Genomic DNA, 6000 nt, shown 5'->3' on the forward strand with positions numbered 1-6000 from the left:
TATAGCAAGATTACAGCAAATTATACATATGTTAATAGATGCAAACGTAATACAAATAAACTCCTGGCCTTTCTTTTTCAGGTGGCTCTTCAGAAAATCTTTGCAGAGACCATTACCCTAGGAAATCAGAAGCCAGAAAGGAAGTTGCTACAGGAAAAATAAAAGGAAGTCCTAGCTCGTCTTTCCAATTTAAATCAAGGTTCCCATGAGATTAAAAAAGGGCAGTGTACAGGCTTGGAGCATCTCTTCTAGCTGGATAACATTAATCCCGCTGATGCTGTGCCAGTACAATCATACAGTCCAAGGGATTAGTTTTAAGGATTAAATTTTGGAACTTTTATCCAAATCAAACTCAAGAATGCCCCCAGATTGATCATGTGCCAGGTCAAAATCCATCTTTCTATCAATGCTTAAAAGATCCCAAATGACAAAACTAGAAAGTAAAATGGGGTCTTCTGATTTAAAACCCACAGTCTTTTCACTACTCCATATGAGAAGGATTTAACAGGAAAGGATAAGGTTGAAATACCAGCTTCACTGAGATTTAGCTGTGTGGCCTTGGGCAAGACACACAACCTCTCTGGACCAGTTTAATCAGCCATTGAACCGAGGAAATAATGTCTGTTTGATAGGAGCATTGTGGGCATACATGACACAAGTTATGTGAAACTGCAGTTTGAAAATCATGGCATGGCAATGTTCTTTTTTTTAAAATTTTTTATTTATTTATGATAGTCACACAGAGAGAGAGAGAGAGAGAGAGAGGGAGAGGGAGAGATATAGGCAGAGGGAGAAGCAGGCTCCATGCACCGGGAGCCTGACGTGGGACTTGATCTCAGGTCTCCAGGATCGCGCCCTGGGCCAAAGGCAGGCGCTAAACCACTGCGCCACCCAGGGATCCCCATGGCAATGTTCTTTATTTATACCTCTACTACCATTCTACAACTAATAATAAGGTCATAACAGAAATAGATATGAGAGTATTAGAATTGGAAAGATGAAGATACAATAAAATTGAGACTCTTCCCCCTTGACATTGAACCTCATCCAGGTGTTAGAAACACAAACACACTTGTCTCTATTATCTATGACTTGATTTAGGAAAATGATGGCAGACACTGTCAAAGTTGCTCCTCATTGACAAAATGAGCTCACACCTATGATGTTGTTTCATTAATTCCACGAGATTTCCAAGTACACTCTCTGTATCAGGCCCAGTGCTGAGAACCAGTGAAGCCTTTTGGTCATCACCCACGCCCACATGAAGAGGACCCAGGTGAGGCAAGTCTCTGCCAGGCAATGGCATTCCGCACACAGGCGCTTGCCTGCCTTCCTAAGCCCCATGCAGAATCACACAGTAACACAATTTCTTCAAAGAGAGTCCTTTTTGGGGGGATCCCTGGGTGGCTCAGTGGTTTAGTGCCTGCCTTCAGCTCAGGACATGATCCTGGAATCCTGGAATCGAGTCCCACATCAGGCTCCCTGCATGGAGCCTGCTTCGCCCTCTGCCTGGGTCTCTGCCCCGCCCCCCTGTGTCTCTCATGAATAAATAATAAAATAAAATCTTAAAAAAAAAATAGTCCTTTTTTTACATGGTATCCATTAGGGGGACAGTCCTGGTTTAAAATCTTTTCCCTCATTTTCTGACCATGGGCCACGTTTTTTTTTTTTAATTAAAAAAAATGTTATGCCAAGAATATAGTTATCATAATTCTTGGCACTTTGAGATTTCTTATCTTTTTACAAATTTAATTTGGCATTCAGCATCTGCCTTTTGGCTCTCAGAACCAAGGTACAGGCAGAGGCTCCAAGATGAACTTGGCAATTTAGTTCAACCAACACTTATTGAGTGCCCTTGAATGGGAGGCCCTCTGAAAGCCCCACAATCTTCACCACATAGGTCAGCAACTGAGGCCAGCCATGCCAAGGGCAGTCAGACAGATGCTCTGAGCTCAGCCAGCCAGGGAGTCTTCTTTGATGGAGATAACATGTAACCTAAAGGAAAACTTCAGCCCTTGTCATTACAGGTCTTTCTTTTCTGCTAGGTCGTGCGCGCTGAGGAACACAGAAATCTTTTTTATTTTAATTGTGAAACATTCCAGTTAAAAAACATCCTCGTGGCTGGCATGTTTAATTGAGCTCCTGAGAGGTTGCGTCGGTGAGACTTCGGATGAATCGCCCGCAGTCCCATTGGTCTCACCAAGAACCCATTGATGTTTCATAAATCCAAGTCGGTACAAATCTAATTGAGTTACCATGCTGAATTAGCTCACATCTAAATGGCATTCATGTCTACAAATGGAATAATTAGAGTCTAGAAAATGGGATATATCAAGTGGCATCCCAAGTGACAACAGAGAGGCATTTGTATTCATTCAATCAACTGCTTTAAAAAAAAAAAAGCTGCTGTTAAGACTTGACTTGGGCTGGATGATTAGATGCGGTGTATGGGCGCTTTGTTTCTCTTATTTTTTTTATATTTATATTTATTTGCAAGATGCCCCTCTACTCCTTCTTCAGATATGTGAAAAAAGAAATGTCAGGCCTGAAGTTATTTTTGACCACCTAGTTTAAAAAAGAAAACAAGGAAAGGGAGAGAGGGATAGTCCCATTTTAGCTTACAGATCTGTTTGTTTTCCACAATTGGGAATAGCATCTTTATTTCATTCCTTTTGAGCTGTATTTTTTTTTCTTCTGCATTTGCTTCTAAGTACCCTGGTCAAGATGAATTCACATGGGGTTGGGGGCGGGGGCGGGGGCGGGCAGGTGGATCCTAATATGAATGCCAGGCCATCCTCTATTTGAAAAGTGCTGAAGTACCTAATCATAAAAAATAAAGTTCACGTCTTGTCCAGATAGAATCTCATTAAATGGTTTTATTTCCAAGTTATTTTAGTTGTGAAATTTTAGGATATTTGAATTTAATGCTTCTTTGATTAATAGTTCAACTCAGCAAATATTACAAACAGGAAGAAGGCATTTTGACTATGCAGGCTAATAGTCTCCTTCTAATTCACACTGTAGTCTTCAATCTCATTTACATGCTTAGTTTATTTATTACCCCAATTAAGTTTTGCAAATAGTTTGCAATGAGGTCCCCATGACCTCATAACTCACAATTACTCTTGGGATCTCCTGCCCACTTTGGCACGTTTTGAATAATACTGCAATATCTTCCAGGAAAGGACTGTACTTAGAAAGTGATAGATGGTGATTGAGAGCATCTTGTCCATAAAAGACCGGATCTGAGATGTGTCTTTGGTCTGTTAACTGGTGTATAGTTCACAAACCTAAGCATTTGGAACGTTGGGATATCAATGCTCCCTGTGGCCATCGTTTTTCTCATCTTAACCACTGACAATATCCATTGCCTCTTTTATCAAGGGTGGGATGCTTCAGTGTTAGAAATCCATGCCTGCTGTAAGGTCAGCCCTTGTGGCACACATGTAGTACATGGTGTTCTCTGATGGGGGCCAGAAGGATTTATCTCCCTAACTCAATTTTCACTCTCCCAATTTATGTTGTCCATTAAAAATCTGAACTGGTGAAATCCAAATTAAGTCTCTAGTATAGTTCATAGTATTATTATATCAATGTTAATTTCTTAGTTTTGACAAAGGTACCATGGTTATATTAGACATTAGATTAGGAAAAGCTGGGGTGCCTGGGTGGCTCAGTCAGTTGGGCATCCAACTCTTGGTTTTGGCTCAGGTCATGATCTCGTGGATATGGATCAAGCCCCATGTCAGGCTCTGTGCTTAAGTGTGGAGTCTGCTTCAGATTCTCTCTCCTCTCTCTCATTCACTCTCTCTCAAATAAATAAATAAAATCTAAAAAAAAAAAAAAAAAAGATTAGGGGACAGCCCCAGTGACGAAGCGGTTTAGCGCCACCTGCAGGCCCGGGTGTGATCCTGGAGACCTGGGATCGAGTCCCATATCAGGTTCCCTGCATGGAGCCTGCTTCTTCCTCTGCCTGTGTCTCTGCCTCTCTCTCTCTCTGTGTCTCTCTCTGTCTCTGTCTCTATGAATAAATAAATAAAATCTTTTAAAAAATTAGGAAAAGCTGAGTGAGGGGTATCTAGGAACCCTCTGTACTATCTTTGCAACTTTTTTACCTATATAAAATTCAAAATAAAGGTTAAAAAAATCTTTCTATCTACAATCCTCAAAACTAGAACTATCTTTATGAGTTCTATTAAAGTCCACTCAAGATCAGACCAACCTATGACTGGAATGTGTCAGAAGGAGAGATTTGTAGAGGGAGGAGGAAAGGGAAGGGAGCCTGGTCTCAAGTCCTGGCTCTGGCGTTCACCAGCTAGGGACCTTGGATAAGCCTCTTGATCTCTCTGTACTCTAATTTCCTCATCTGACTGAAGATATCACCCATAATGCCTCCATTATGACTCAGAAAGGAACAAATGTACAAAAATGACTATGCTTTAGGAAGCTAAAAAGCTGTACAGATTGTAATTAACACCTCTGATGGAGGTGAGTGTCAAGGGCAAACTGGCATATGAACAATACCTTAAGATGTTATAGAAATTACTAAAAGAGTCTTTGGAGCTCATTAGACCAATCTACTTTTACAGATGAGAATCCCAAAGTGCAGAAAGTGACTTGTCCAAGGGTGATAGTTGGAAATAGAATTCATACTCCTAATTCCCTGGCCAGTGCTCTTTCCACTGGGATGTGATATTTCTCAATGTGTTCAGGACTGGCCCTTGCCAAAGGTCAAGCAAAATGATCTGCTGGGTGTCTCCTTTCCAGTTTTGATTGGAAAAACATTCCTCCCCTTCTAATATTTTATTATTGTGTAAGCACAATGAATTTCCAAACCAAAGGGCTTTCCTGTGAAGGATGGTCTAGTTATCAATGCAGAGAAAATTTGTTAAAATAAAAGTAATCAGAGTAACTGCACAGAAATGGAAGTTCAATCAGCCTGATGATACCAAGCAGCATAGAACCTATCCTACAACTAAGATTAAACACCCTGAAATCTAAGCTTGTTTAAAACCAGAAACCCTTCCCAGTTTCTCCATTTACCCCACAGCATCACTTCCCCATAGTTCTCCAGGTCATTTTTCTCTTTCAGGAGTCTTTTTTTTTTTTTCTTTTTCTGTCACTATCTTAAGTTAATATCTTATCTGGGATCCTCTTGGGAGTAGAATGTAAGTCTGACTCATCTTCATAAACTCCCCAGCACCTCACAGGATGCCTGATGCCTCTTACCCATCAGGTGTTCAAAACTGTTGCACGAATGTGTCTATACAAAACCTCTTGTGAAACCTTTCAAAAGCTCACATCAGGCTTCCCTGAGGTCCCAAGGAAAGGATTTCACACTTGAAATCATGCAACATTAAAAGACAAATTAAGCTACTTCACTGCAAGATGAGCTAATGGATAGACTATCCTGAGGAAATCAGATCTCAAAACAATCCTCCGAAAAGAATCTGCTCAGCTGCCAGGTTATAGGAGACCACACTCTCAATATTAAATGTTTTCACTGTAGATTACTAGAAATTTCATTAGCATATTTGCATTCTAATCTGTGGATCTATTTATCACCATACTGTGATTTACCTTGTGCTATTTCCCTTATTTGTGTTAACATCTCATATTGGTAATTCAGTCCATGAATGTGTACTTTTTGAAATAATCAAATAATGATATGCAAATCAGCTTAACATTTTGAATGCCATACCCGGCAAAGGTGCAGAGATATGGAAAAGTAACTTGGTTAAAATGTTAAGTAGGCTTTCTTAATTCCGAATGTTGGCAACGCACTTGAGGAGTTTGCATCTGGCCAAAATAAGTGCATCCTTCACCTGACCTCTGCAGCAAAGAACTGACATGGGAACAGCAGTTCACTCTACTCAGATTTTCAAGAGAAAGTTTTCTCAGGATCTATGAACCAACAAAGGAAATCTTCAGGGAAGTGGCTGACAATAATTGAGAGAATTGGGGATCCCTGGGTGGCGCAGCGGTTTGGCGCCTGCCTTT

The sequence above is a fragment of the Vulpes vulpes genome, chromosome 15 (assembly GCF_048418805.1).
Source record: "Vulpes vulpes isolate BD-2025 chromosome 15, VulVul3, whole genome shotgun sequence".
NCBI lineage: Eukaryota > Metazoa > Chordata > Mammalia > Carnivora > Canidae > Vulpes > Vulpes vulpes.